This window comes from Mangifera indica, chromosome 8 (assembly GCF_011075055.1).
Source record: "Mangifera indica cultivar Alphonso chromosome 8, CATAS_Mindica_2.1, whole genome shotgun sequence".
Lineage (NCBI taxonomy): Eukaryota > Viridiplantae > Streptophyta > Magnoliopsida > Sapindales > Anacardiaceae > Mangifera > Mangifera indica.
In genome coordinates, this window is record NC_058144.1 from 17,364,323 (window position 1) to 17,380,065 (window position 15,743).

The following is a 15,743-nucleotide window of genomic DNA, read 5'->3' on the forward strand; positions in this document are numbered from 1 at the left end:
TAATATTTTTTTATAGAATGACTAGTTTGTATAATGGTTTGTATATTCTAATAACTGGATAATAAAATTCTCAATGTGCAAAATAATAAATATTTGAAAATAAACGAACTAAATTCCACATAGCTATGGCATTACAAGCTAGGCCACATAGAATCAAAATACAAATCAAGACTTCTTGAACAAAGAGTTTTGCAATCATTTGACTTCTAATCTAATGATAATGCGAATCATATCTATTGGGTAAGATGGCCAAAACACTCCTCACTGGACACAATAAAAGGGTTACTGAATTGTAAGGGATCATTCACAGTAATGTGTTTTGTTGAAACACAAGTTTGAATGCTTTAATAAATTTAAAGAATTCAATAACAAGGTAGAGAAACAACTTAAGAAACAAATTAAAATCCTTCATAATGACTGTAAAGGTGATACCTAAGTGCTAAATTCAGAGGATATCTAAAGGAATATGAGATAGTCTCTGAACTCATTCCTGTTAGTACACCATAACATAATGGTGTATCTAAATGAAAGAATAGAACCTTAATGAAAATGTTTAAGTCCATGATGAGTTTTACCGATCTACCCATTCCTTTCTAGGGATATGCCCCAAAAACTTTTGCTTATACACTGAACCATGTCCCATCTAAATTTATGGATAAAACTTCACATGAGTTGTAGACTGGACAAAAGCCTAATCTAGAATACTTGAGGATTTGGGACTGTGAAGCCTATGTCAAGAAGTTGACTTTTAACAAGTTGAATGCTAAGTCTAAAAGGTGTATCTCTGTGGGGTATCTAAAGGACACTAAAGGATACTACTTCTACTACTCGAAAGAGTGAAAAGTCTTTATTACTCATACTGGCATGTTCTTTAAGAAAGAATTTATTCCCAAGAGGACCAATAGGAGAAGGGTGGAACTCAATAAAGTTCTTGTACTATAAGATACCATAAATGTTAGATAAAATGATGTGTCATCACGTATGGTTGATCATAAGGAAGTTTCTCAACCTTAAGATGAACAACCTTAGAGCACACAAGAGATACATAAATCTACATGAGTACATCACGAGCCAGAAGGATTTGGTTTTCTTATGACTTATCATGGTGATGTATTGGTCATCTCTGATAATGAACCTAAGACTTATGATAACATTGTCTAGAGTCCAAATTTTGATAAATGGTTGGATGCCATGAAATCTAAAATAGACTCTATGTATCAGAACCAAGTATAAACTTTGGTAGATGCACTTGAAAAAGTATAACCCGTAAGGTGCAAATAGGTTTTCTAAAGACCAAATGACTTATTCCCTCTCAAAGTATGCTGATTTCCCAAAGTTCCTATCGTTAACTTTGAAAATCTCATTTACTTACCCATGGCTATTTAAATCTATTAATTTTATAGGCAAAATTGTTATTTTATATTTAATATTAAAAATAAACTTAAACGTGATTTCATTTTCCCCCCCTAAATTAAAAAAACTAACTTTTCTTCCTTAAACCAAGTTTCAAAAAATCGCATTTCCCCTCTAGGGTTTAGTTTCAATATCTGGTCACTCTCTCTAGTGTCATCACCAGTTGTCTCTCCTCTCGACAATTCCCCTTCCTCCAACGGCCTGTCTCAATACCACCCTAACCTCTAGAAACATAAGTCATCTTATCTTTGTCTGGGAAGATGATTCCTCCTTTTAGAAGATGTCCCTCAAGTATCAAAAGGGTTGGGGTGGTATTGAGGCAGGTCGTCAGAGAAAATGGAACTGTTGGGAGGAGAGACAATTAGTGGTAACACCAGAGAGAATGACCGAATATTGGAACTAAACCTTAGGGGAGAAATGTGATTTTTTTAAAATTTGGCTTGTGGGAGAAAATGTTAGTTTTCAAACTTTTAGGGAGGAAATGACGTAAACTTTTCAGAGGTTAGAGTTTCGTTAACTTTAACTATCTATGGGTAGGTAAATAGGATTTTCAAAGTTAACAAGGGGAACTTTAAGAAATCAGCGTACTTTGGGTAGGAAATAGTCGTTTGACCATTTCAAAAAGAAAACTAACATGAACGGTAACATGCATACCTATAAAGCACGATTGGTCACCAAAGGTTTCACACAAAAATATGATATTGACTATGATGAAACCTTTTTGTCAGTCACTATTCTTAAGTCTATTAGGATTATGCTTGCTATTGTTGCATACCATGACTATGAAATCTTTCAGATGGATGTCAAAACTATCTTTTTGAATAATAACATTGTAGAAGGTCTCTATATGGCACAACGTGATAGTTTTGTTCTTACTGGACAGACTAATAAAGTATGTAAGCTGAAAAAATCCATTTATAGGCTTAAGTAGGCTTCTATAAGTTTGAATATTCGTTTTGATGAAGTTATACAAGAGCTTGATTTCATCAAAAATAAAGATGAGCTATGTGTATAAGAAGGTTAGTAAGAGAATAGTTGCATTTCTAGTATTGTATATCGATGACATCTTGATTATTGGAAATAACATTTCGAACTTACAATCGGTAAAAGTTTGGTTATCCAAGTGTTTCTCCATGAAAGACTTAGGAGAAACAACCTACATTCTTAGAATTAAAATTTACTAAGATAGAAAGTGTAGACTACTTGGCCTAAGTCAAAACATGTACATAGATAAGGTGTTAGCAAAATTCTTTGTAGAGGAATCTAAGAAAGGATTTCTACCTATATCTCATGGTGTATATCTTTCGAAAGAGATATGTCCATCTTCACAATCTTAGAGAGATAAGATGAGTAGGATCTCATATGCCTCAACTATAAGATTAATTATGTATGTCATGCTATGTACGAGACTTGATATTTCATATGCCTTGAATGTTTGAATAGATATGAATCTGATCCAAGTGAAAAACACTAGATAGTTGTCAAGAACATCCTAAAGTACTTGATAAGGACAAATGATACGTTCTTGGTTTATGAAAGGGATTTTTAACTCACTGTTAGTGATACCAATTTCCAAACTAATCGAGATGACTTTAAATCATAATCTAGGTTTGTGTTTTGTTTGAATAGTGGTGTAGTAAGTTGGAAAAGCTCTAAGCAAAGTATAATAACTGATTCTACAATAGAGTATGAGTGATTGCCCTTTTAGAAGTGGTAAAAGAAGTTGTATGGATCAAGAAGTTCATGATAGAACTTATAATGGTTTCAAGCATTGCTAAGCCAATTAAGCTCTGTTGCAATAATAATGGAGCAATTGCTCAAGTAAAAGAGCCACGGTCTCATCAGAAGTCCAAACACATACTCAAACGATATCATCTAATTTGAGAGATTATTACAATAGAGATAATTGATATAAATGACAATTTGGCTGACCTATTAATAAAGCTTCTGTCATAATAAAAGCATGATTGGCATATAGTAGAATTGGGCGTTAGATACATGATCGATTGGCTATAATGCAAGTAAGAGATTATTAGAGTAGATGACTTAAACCATATTGATTTGACATTTGTAATTTATATCTTTAATTAATAAAAGAATTTATAGTTATTTAGTTTCATATACTTGTTTATTACATGATTGTACAAATAACATGCTCTTAGAATGGTAAAATTATGATCAGGGGATCAGACGACTATGAGAACCCTATGCACACATTAGATAGTCATTCTAGAAATGTCCATAATCTTGACATCATAAGGACCAAGGACACATATAATAGTGATGCAATTATCATATTATTGAAGACCCTACCAAAAGGTGATGACAGTTCTCACATATTGAAGTTGTTTATTGATGGCTTGGTGTAATACATGGGTGCACATTATAAATGTGTTTATCGAACTGACTCTACTAATGGATATCCATATAGATGGTTGCTCTAATGTCTATGAAACAAATCCTCTAAACACCACAGGTGCATAAGATCTTTGACTTGAGGTTGCCAATCCGTCTCATGTAAGGATCTATATGGTTTGACACTATCCAATGTATCGTTGTAATTAGAGTATCATAAAGGTAGTAAACAACCACATCATGAGATACATGGAGGTTATGGTTAATCAATAAAGGATTTGTCACTCTTGAGCATAGGAGAATATATCTCATATGTGAATGTTGAAAAACATTCATGACTATTTGAATCTGTGGCTACAATAAAATTAGGTTATAGTCTAATATGTGCAAATCATTAATACGTATTAGCTTATATCAAGGAACTATTGAGATAGACACACTTCTATGTCTCAGCCTTGAGATATATCAATTTGATAAAGAACTTATGGGTCACATGCATTGAGGGTTGATATGAACCAAGAGGTAAGAATCCTTTAACAACAATCCTGAGATCATGGAAAGAGAGAATTGTATGAATGTGCTTTAACTGGAATCATTTGGTGTGCATAATGCCATGTGGCATCTTGTAAATGCACTATATTGTTTTGGTTGGACCCACTTATAAGTCCAATTGAGCAAGGCCAAATAATGAATACAAGTCAACTGGGTGAGTTAACTCGTGGGTAAGGTGGTTTAATTAAATAAGGATTTTTCAAAGTCCTTGTTTGATAAAAAGTTTAGGTTAAGTTGGAATCCTAATTTAATTAGGATTTCTATGTATTAAAACTTTCAATAAATTCAAAGTCCTTGTTTGATAAAAAGTTTAGATTGAGTTGGAATCCTAATTTGATTAGGGTTCTTATGCATTAAAACTTTTAATAAATTAATAGTCTTAATTTAATAAGAACTCTTGGATATCTTATCACCTAAGTTGTTACAGTCCTAATTAACTTAGGATTCATCCACACCTTATAAATAAATGTGTTAAGTTTAAGTCAAAGTTTTTAACACAAAAGTCCAAAACACACATCTCTACACTAGAATTTTTTTTTATGCAAGTTTCCATTGTTGTGATCTAATTTTCAAGATCCAATCGACAAAAGTTGTAACAGCCTTCTTTTTGAATTGCCTCTCATTCATGCTCCACATGAATGCGAAGGTGCTACCTCAAGAGAGTTGGATAACTATCTTTACATAGCCATAGAAAGTCTTGGAGAAGTTAACAATACAAGTATAATTTCTAAACACCTTATGTGTGCTTAACATATTCAAGAATTTATGCATTAAAACAGGTATCCTGAATGGGTTTTAGGTTATTTGATTTTTTTTTTTAATTTTTTTTTTGATGCAGTGCTGGTTAATGACACCCTAAAACCTTATAGTAAGGTGATTGTATATGCCTCTCACTAGCTAAAAGATTGTAAGATCAGGTACTTGACCTATGATTTAGAGTTAGCTGTAGTGGTATTCACTCTTAAGATCTAGTGCCATTATTTATATAAGGTGAAGACCAATGTATACACTGATCATAAAAGTTTGAAATACTTCTTCACTCAGAGGGAATTGAATATGAGGCAGTATTGATAATTAGAATTTGTCAAAGATTATGATGTGGATATCAGGTACTATCTAGGTAAAGTTAATATAGTGATTGATGCTTTGAGTAGGAAAGTAGCTTTGTCTTAGATATCTACATTTCCTGTGTTACAATAGGATATCCTTTTATGAGCAGATTAAGGTGGTCACCTGGTTATTGGCCAGATTGGACATTAGGTTGACTCTATTGGATGAGCTCAAGAATAGGCAAGCTACTGATGAATGGTGTACCTAGCCAATATAACAAGTTGCTAATAGACTTAAACCAGATTTTTGAGTAGTTGATAGGGTTTTGAGATTCAGGGACCAAATCTGTGTTCACCAAGATAATGACTTGAAGACTCAGATTTTGACAAAAGTGAATAGTATACTTTACGCTACCTATTTTAGGAATGTAAAAATGTACCATAATTTGAGGAGATTTTATTAGTAAAAAGGTAGTGGCAGACTTTGTGTCAAGGTGCAAGATTTGTCAGTAAGTCAAGGTTGAAAATCAGTAACCATAAAGACTATTATAGTCTTTGACCATTCCCAAGTGAAAATGAGATAAGTTTTTAATGGACTTTGTGGTGGGGTTACCAAAGGTCAAAGGTGGATATAATGTCTTGTGTGTCATTGTATATCAATTGACTAAGTCAGCACACTTCATCCCATTAGAAATAATATAGGCACAAATTAGTTAGGACAAATTTCTGTGAGAGAGATTATCAGGCTTCATAGAGTACCAAGAAGGATTGTGTCGAACAAAGATACACGACTTGTTTTGGCTTTCTGGCAAGGAGGATATGCTAAAAGCATGTTTCCTAAAACATAGGATAAAGTTGGATTAATGTTCTACCTTTGATGAAGTTCGCCTATAATAATAATTATCAAACAACTATTCAGATAGCCTCGCATAAGGCATTTTATGGGAAAAAATGTCGATCACCATTACCTTAGGAAAAGATTAGAGAGAAAGATGAGTTACTAGAGCTTTGGGACCTAAAATGATCTAGCAAATTATTGATCATGCAAAGTTGATTCAAGGAAGGATGAAACAGGCCCAAAATTGACAAAAGAGTTACACCGATCAAAAGAGACATGATTTGGAGTTTGAAGTCAATGATCATGTGTTTGTTGAGATTGTTCCTTACCAACATGTAATGAGATTCAGCAGGAAAGAGAAGTTGACACTGTGACATATTGGATCATATGAAATTATTGAGAGGATTGATAAGGTGGCTTATTGACTTGCTTTACTAACAAGTATGAGACATATTCACAATGTGTTTCATGTATCATTGTTACACAAGTGTTTAGATGGTCCATCCCAAGTTTTTAGACTTAACGATATGGAGCTAAAAATGGTTTAGCATTTGAGAAGCGCCCAATATGGATTATGGATCGACAAATCAAGATACTTAAGTGTCGATAAATTCTTCTAGTTAAGGTTTAATGGCAAAATCATCAAGTGAAGGAGGCTACTTAAGAGATAGAAGAGGATACGAGTAGAGATTTCCCCAACTATTCTAATGAATTTTGAGGCCGAACTTCTTTTAAAGGTGGAGGAATGTAATACACCTAGGTAGTGTAAAAGGCATTTCGACTATTTTCCCTATCATTCGATACAACAATTTATTGCTCTATGGTTAATTTTAGTTAGGAATATAAACAAGGGAATTAAGATTGTTATCCTAAATTTTTAATTCTTGCTATAAACGATCATGATCTTATCCATGATTTTTGCCCATAAATAATTATCATTCTCTCTCGAATTTGTGACAAAATATAAGGCATATGATGATTGAGTTGCCATGTTTATTTTATTTTCAATGAGTATTTAAAATTTTGTTGTATTGGAAATAAAGGGATATTTTTTAATACACACAACACTTATACTTAGAGAGAAAAAGTTGAACTTGCCATACACTGAACAAGAAAGGCAGTCGTTGGGGAAACCTTCACCATAGGAAAACCGTCATGATTGTTGGAGGAGAGGTAGGCCTTCAATCCCTATTTCTTCTTGCTCCAATATTTTTTTAGTAGAATTTTGTATATTGCGGATGAATGTTTTAGATGCATGATAATCATGTTTGTCATGGTGTTTATGTATACATATTGCTGATATAAGAATTAGATATGCCATGGCATTTATGTATGGATATTTTGGATATCGAATAATGATATATGTTATGGTGATTTACAATATATATGTTTGGATGAGTTTTGTGTAATTGAAAGATATGATATGGGTTGGATGCTTTGAGAGGCTTAGAAATCTCTAAATTTTGAAATCACGACAGTTCCAAACTAGAAGACAACAGGTCCGTCAGCGGCAAATGTTAGACACATCTACATATGGAAGGTGTATGGTTATGCCTTAGCTTGGTCACCATTCGACGCCGCCTAGGATCTGGCTTGCAATGTAAATGTTAGGCATGCATTGGGCACGTAAAGCTAGTATTCTATTGCTGGCTTGCAATGCGCGTGTCAGAGGTGTGGCGTATATGTCAAGTAAATGTGAAATCTTTGATATAGTGTGCACATACTGGATGAAGATGAAACTTTCATAAAAAATGGTGACTGAAGCATAACTAAATACCAGACATGCATTTTTTATGCTGGTGTGCTATGTGCATGTAACTTCTCTTAACCAATAGGTGTGTTACAGAAAAACGGCAGGAGTTCCCCTATTTTAGAGGGCCTGGGGAAATTTTTTTTTTAATGCCCTGTAACACTTCTAATTAGCAATTCACACAAACCAGTCCTACCAACCAACTGGATTTTCATCAATATAATCACAATTAACAAAATAAATACTTAATAGTAACCATAATAAAAATTACCACTCATAGAAACTTTATAACCAATTTCAACGACTAACCATATACATATATATATATATATATATATATATATATATATATATATATATATATATATATATATATATATATATATATATATAAATATACATACGCAATTACATATATCCATTAAAAAGAAAGATATATATATTCTCATGAGTATATACTATCCATCAGATAGAGGTATAGACACATCAATACAATAACTACATATATACATATAAGAACCAAAATGTGTGTGTGTGTATATATATATATATACACACACATATGCACCTATATACGTCAAGGAGATATATATATATATACATAAAGTCACATATACATACATATATGCACATAGACATCAAAAACATATAAATCGATAAAAATCTGGTGCCCTCCTCCTATAGCCTTATGTCTCGCTAGTGCTCCCCGAGAACCTTTGTTGCAACTCTTTACCTGTAAAATATTAAATTTAACAGAGTGAGCAACCGCAGCTCAGTAAGAAAATCATACTCAATATTCAAAGCATTTCATACCAGTACTAATCTCTTCCATACTCAGCGTGTTTGGGCTATTCACATACAAAATAATTCACACGGAACACGGATTAACCAAATATCATAATTCTCTTCATTCACACATTTATTCCTTTTCTTACTATACAAATATGATTCACTCGTTATGATTTATGCATGTATGAGTGCCATGACTTTTCTATTTTCTAATCGTACATCTTTCTCAACTCTTTATCAACCACATAGGCTTGCATGCATGATTCTAATGCAAATGACTTTCATAAAATATTTGCTAATTCTTTTTTTTTTTGTCAAATATTTTCATTGACCGGTCTAGACTATATAGGACAGTATTCGGAGTCACCATACAAGGTACAATCCTCTCTTACACGCTTATTTCACTATTTTTTTTCTTTGCTATCCATACAGTATAGCTGAAATCTTTCTTTGCTATCCACACAATGCAGTTAATATCTTTCTTTGTTGTCCACACAGTACAACCGATATCTTTCTTTGTTGTCCACACAGTACAACTTGCGTGTAAGGATTTTAAGTATGCTTTTTGCTTTTCTGTATCATATGAGTCATCATAAAACTAAAAACACTTGTCTTCCATTTTCCAAAAACATGCATAACTTAGAAAATGTTGTTCCTCTTTCTTTATTTTTCTGAAATCATGCATATGCTATGATTCCTCATGTATACATGTATAACCATAAGATGAAATATGCCCATTCATTGTTTTTCCTTATTTTTTTCAAGCCTCATCGAACATCATATTATTTTCTCATGCATTTACATGTATCTCATGCATTTACATGTATCTCATGCATTCCATATGAATATACATATTTATTATAATGGTTTTTACACATATCATGCACATAATTAAGCAAAATTAACCTATATCACATAAAATAATACTTTTATCCTTATGGTCAAAAGTTATATGTCTACCCTTAGTGCAAATTATTCCATTAATTCATTATTTTTCACATACTTAATACACAAAATCAACTAAGCTAACCCTAGGAATAAGAAATGTCTAAAATACCCTTATGGCAAAAAAATTACATCATAAGTCCTAATGAATTTCTTTATTCTTTTAAGCATAAATCACCTTAATTCTATACCCTATATACTTACACAAGTATATGTTATTTGAATAACCTAGCTCAAATTACTTCAAGTATATAAAGTATGAAATTCTTACCTTTTCTTTGCTAATTAGGTGATTTAAGCCTATCCTCCCTCTTTTCTTCTTCCTAGCAACCTTAATAAACCAATAACATAATCATCCATCAAAACTCTAAACTTGACATATCTTAAAAATTAAACTTTTTACCTTATAACTTACTAAAATTGATAGATCTACACTTTTTATAAGTGGAGGCTCTGGAAATTAGGTAGTTTTAGCTAGGTTTTTTGGTGAATTTTTGTTTGAAGAAAAATTTTGGAAAATTTATGGAGAATTCTCGGCCAAGGAAAAAGAAAATGAATAGTTTGGTTGTTTTATAAGCATTTTGGACTAATTTACCCTTAACCTTCTCCAAAAATGACTATTTTATCCTTAGCCAATTACCAAAAACCCTTAGCACCATTATATAATTTCAAATGTGCCATTCAATTTACATTCCCACTTTGTCTCTTAAATCCTTCTAAAATAACCATTTTACCCCCTTTGAAAATTATTGCTCATTTAGTAGTTTTAAATAATTTTTTTACAATTTCTTTAAAAAACAAGTTATAAAATCAACTCTAAGGGTAATTTTGAAAGTAGAGTTTACTGACACATCTAAATCCGAGTGTTACAATGCGCACCTACATATACGAGGGTTGCATTTGTACCATTTAAAATACACTCCTACAACCAATAATGCACCCATGTCTGGCATGTCACGTTCGTGTCGAACCCTAGTGACTTTCACTCCATTCATAAGCGTGGGAATGAAATTAAGGGTTCGTAAAGGATCGAGCTCGAAAACATAGGCATAATTATAAGTGTAGGTAATTACAAATTGCATTGGAGGCCAATTAAAGAGACGTCTTGGTTATGAGAACGTATGAGCTGATTGATGAGATGTCTCAGCTTCTAGTTGAAAGTGGAATTAAATTAATTGTCAATGACAATGTGAGTGATGCTTAAGATGGGCATCCTTTCGAACCATTTCTATTAGGAGGGAAAATGGCACTCGAGATGTCTGTTCGACTGAATACGTCTGGGACACATGCGATAGTGTGACTTTATAGAAGATATTTATAAGGAACACACAAATTTATTATGAATGTCTGTTGAAAGTCATGACTTATATGTTTCTTATTTTTTGTAGGTAAGAGAAACAACAGGGTAAAGAGGGAGATGAGCGGATCAATACAATAAATGACATACTCAAATATTGTTGACTTGACATTTTATCATGCATGGATTTGGGCATCCTTGATTTAATGCATATTAAAATTAAGAACAATGTTTGTTTTTATGAGCATTTATTGTAACACCCCAGGTCCAATAGCCCGGCCCACTGTTAAGATATTGTCCACTTTGGACACACAGTCCATCATGGGTTTACTTCTGGGCTTTGCAACCCAAAACGCGTCTTAACAGTTAAGGAGCTCACAGGCTATTTAACCAATTCAATTCTCCCACCACTAACCAATGTGGGATCCAAAGACAGAGCACACACAGACCCAGCATCTCTCCCGTGCTTTGTCGATGTGGGATTCGCCTAAGGGTATCACATAAAGCCCAGAAGTAAACCCATGATGGACTGTGTGTCCAAAGTGGACAATATCTTAACAATGGGCCGGGCTATTGGACCTGGGGTGTTACAAATGGTATCAGAGCAACTCCGCTTGTCCTCTTGAACGATGGTGGGGCAAACCTCAGCGAGGACGCTGAGTCCCGTAAGGGGGGGTGTATGTGATACCCCTAGGCGAATCCCACATCGACAAAGCACGGGAGAGATGCTAGGTCTGTGTGTGCTCTGTCTATGGATCCCACATTGGTTAGTGGTGGGAGAATTGGATTGGTTAAATAGCCTGTGAGCTCCTTAACTGTTAAGACGCGTTCTTGGGCCAAGCCCTGACCAGGCCTTTGAGTCCAAGGAACAAAACCCCGAAAAGGCTGGGCCGTAAGGGGACAATATCTTGGCAGTTGAGTGAGGGCCCACTCGTTTCCCTGCAAGACGCGTTTTGGGTTGCAAAGCCCAGAAGTAAACCCATGATGGACTGTGTGTCCAAAGTGGACAATATCTTAACAGTGGGCCGGGCTATTGGACCTGGGGTTATTTTTTGTAAAACACTTTTCGGCACTCTTACCATTTATAATAAATGCTTGATGTCTCTTTCATAAATTTACATTGCCATTATACTTTTACATTAATTAGAACTGGGTGATACTTTTCTTCGGGATAATTACTGCTTGGGATACGTTTTCTCAAGCGGGGTGTTACAAGTATGGATATGATGCTCATAGCTATACTTTTAGTGATATGATACTTGAGAGTGTTGGTCAATTTTGAATATCCATAATTTTTGGCTAAATAAATTAAATTCTTTAAAAGGAAAATTAACCAGCCAAACAATTATAAAACAGAGTCTGAAGTCCGATGTATAAAGCTGGGTTGGAAGATCAAAGTGAAGTCTCAGAGCCATCTAGTGTTTCTCCTGAGTTACAACAAACACACAAGTAAAAAAGGGGAAATAATAATAATTGGCCAAAATTAAGAGGGTCTTTGCGAAATTACCCAAAACAATAAGGTTTAAGCAAAATTGCCTCATTTTTATAAAATGACCAAACTACCTCTATATATAAATAGAGAAAATTTCCTTATTTCCCATGGTAATCGTCCATGGTTTCACCGTGCAAAATTCAAAGAAAATTTTCGCTCCACGCTCATCCCATGGTCGAAGAGATTTTCGACGATCGAAAATGCCAACAAAGGTTAGTATATCTTCTCTAGTCTTGTTTAAATCAAGTTATTGTTCATATTATTGAGATTTGAAACTTTAGGGTTTCGATTTTGAACAATTCTTAAAATGTTTTGATTCTTAGTTGTTTTTGTTGAATTTCTTGAGGGGTTTTGTGTTATAGCCTATGTAGATTTGATTTGTGTTGAAATTGGAGGCCGAAACAATAAATTTTTGATCGAAAAATGCGTTTGAAGAGATTGGTAATCCGACCGTGGGAATAGTGTATCCCACGGTCAGGAGAGATTGACCGTGGGTTAGGGGGTTAAGAACCGTTTTCAAAACATTAGGGAGCTGGCCGAGAGCGATTAGTCCACAGGGGGTGTTTCTGAAATTTGCCATGTGACAGTGGGCTAATGTCGTGAATACCGTGGGTTAGGGAGAAAATTTACTTTTTTGAAACTGTAGGGGTTCTAATAGATTAGAAAATTACTGAGGGGGCAAGAGATAAATATTGGACCTGTTTGCAGTATAAATTTTCTCAGGGGGTAAATTGATATTTTTCATATTTAGGGTTTCTCGACGTGTAGTTTTCAAATTTTATATCTGTTTTTTCTATTTTAGGGTTTTTCAATATGTAGTTTTCGAATTTGAGATTTGGTTTTTTGATTTTTGTGCTTTTTGACACATTTTACGATGTAATGACATAATTTCAACTCAATATTTCGGTTTTTTTGTTTATATAATATATCGATTCGTATTTTTGAATTTCAGTTTTGTCTCTTTAAATTTCACCGTTTTATGATATATCGACTCATATTTTTTAGATTTCTGAACGATTTTTCGATTAGTGACATTCTTACCTATTCCAACTAGTAGAGTTCGAATTTCATTTCCGTTTTTTTATTTTTGTCGTTTTATGATAAATCGACTCTTTTTTTCAGATTTTCTAATGATTTTTCGATTGTTCACATTTTATGGCATTTCAACGTTTAGAATTCGAATTTTAGTTTCGTTTTTTTAAATTTCGTCATTTTATGATATATCGACCCGTATTTCTAAACAATTTTTCGATTGTTGACATTTTAGGGTATTTCAACATTTAAAATTTGAATTTCAGTTTCATTTTTTTAATATATCGTCCTTTTAGGATATATCAATTCGTATTTTCATATTTTTGGTTGATTTTTCTATTGTTAACATTCTAGGGTATTTTAACGTATAGAATTCGAATTTCGTTTTCGTTTTTTCAAATTTCACCGTTTTAGGATATATCAACTCGTATTTTTCAGATTTTTAAATGATTTTTTGATTATTGACCTTTTAGGATATTTCAACTTTTAAAATTCAAATTTTAGTTCTGTTTTTTCGAATTTCACCGATTTAGGATATATCGACTCGTATTTTGAAGATTTTCAAACAATTTTTCAATTGTTAACATTCTAGGGTATTTCAATATTTACAATTTAAATTTCAGTTTCGTTTTTTCGAATTTTATGATTTTAAGATATATCGACTCGTATTTTGAGGATTTCTGAACAATTTTTTGATTATTGACATTCTAGGGAATTTTAATATATAGAATTCGAATTTTAGTTCCATTTTTTTATTTTCACAATTTTAGAATATATCGACTCGTATTTTTTTAGATTTATGAACGATTTTTTGATTGTTGACATTCTAAGATATTTCAACGTATAGAATTTGAAGTTCAGTTCCATTTTTTTATTTTCACTGTTTTAAGATAATGAAATCTTATTTTTAAAATTTTGTCATTTCTTTTTTTATTGTTTTCTATTTTTCATCTTTCTATGTTTTTTTCATTACTACATTTATTTTTTATGAATGTCTTACGAATTTTTAAAATTTTTGCAGGATATTTCTCGCAAAAGAAAACGTGTTGAAGGCGAGCTGCGAATCTCCGATGAGTCCAGACACTTCCAGGCAGATGTGATATGTTATGCACAACGTATCGCATTATCCAGGATTACTTCTACATTGACCCCGAATCAGCTTTGACTATTTTAGAGGACATATTTCGGGCATCTCCTTCGTCTAGCCGAAACCAAATTCTCTGGGATATTGGTTTATGCATTTCTACTACGACAGCTACATCGGCCCTCCATTAGAGATGAGTTATGGTTTAGGGTTAGCGGGGTTGATGTGAGATTTAGCCCATTTGAGTTTGCTTTGACGATGGGCCTTTCATTTAGCCAATGCACTGCTATTTCTTCATATATTCCTCGCTCCTCTGGACATAGGATCAGAGATACATACTTTCAGGGTTGTCCAAAGGTGCAATATCATGACATAGAGTGTGTTTTCTTGGCCAGGCCATAGGGGGATGATGATATTGACGCCGTCAAGATGGCCTTGTTGTATATTCTTCACATGGTGTTGTTAGGAAATGATCGACGAAAGAAGGTATTTACGGAATACTTACAGTTGGTTGATCATCTGGACGGGTTTAATTCCTACCCTTAGGGCATTGTCGTGTGGCAGATGACTTATGAGTCTATCTCACAGGTGAGTGACATAATGTGCTCCAGACAGAGGCTTGAAATGCGTAAATATGACCTCTACGAATTTCCTTTCATATTTCAAGTAAGTTTTAATTTATTGATTATATATATATTAATTAGCAAAAATACGAATTGATTTATTTAAATTGTTAATGGTTATATTGCAGTATTATATATATGAGACGTTGGACATCTTGTACAATTGGGTTGACATGATTGATATCTATGTGTCCCTACGAATGTTTAGGTGGCGTACGCGGGACGTCCCTAGTTGGAGTCATATAGACACTATTTTCACTGGTGACCCGATATGTAGTCGTTAATTAATAAGTCGATTAATTCATTGAATATTGTAATTATTTTGACTTATATATCTTCATGATTAGGATGATGTCACATTCCCGCTTTGTCTGTTACCGATAGAGGAGGGTTTACCATGGTATGCTGACATCCGTGAGTACATCGGTTTATCGGATGTTGATTCCTCCTCATCATCTTCAATTCCTCTTGCGACAGGAGACGAGGCTTCTCTAGTCATAAGACATTCAGATATACTCGTTGAG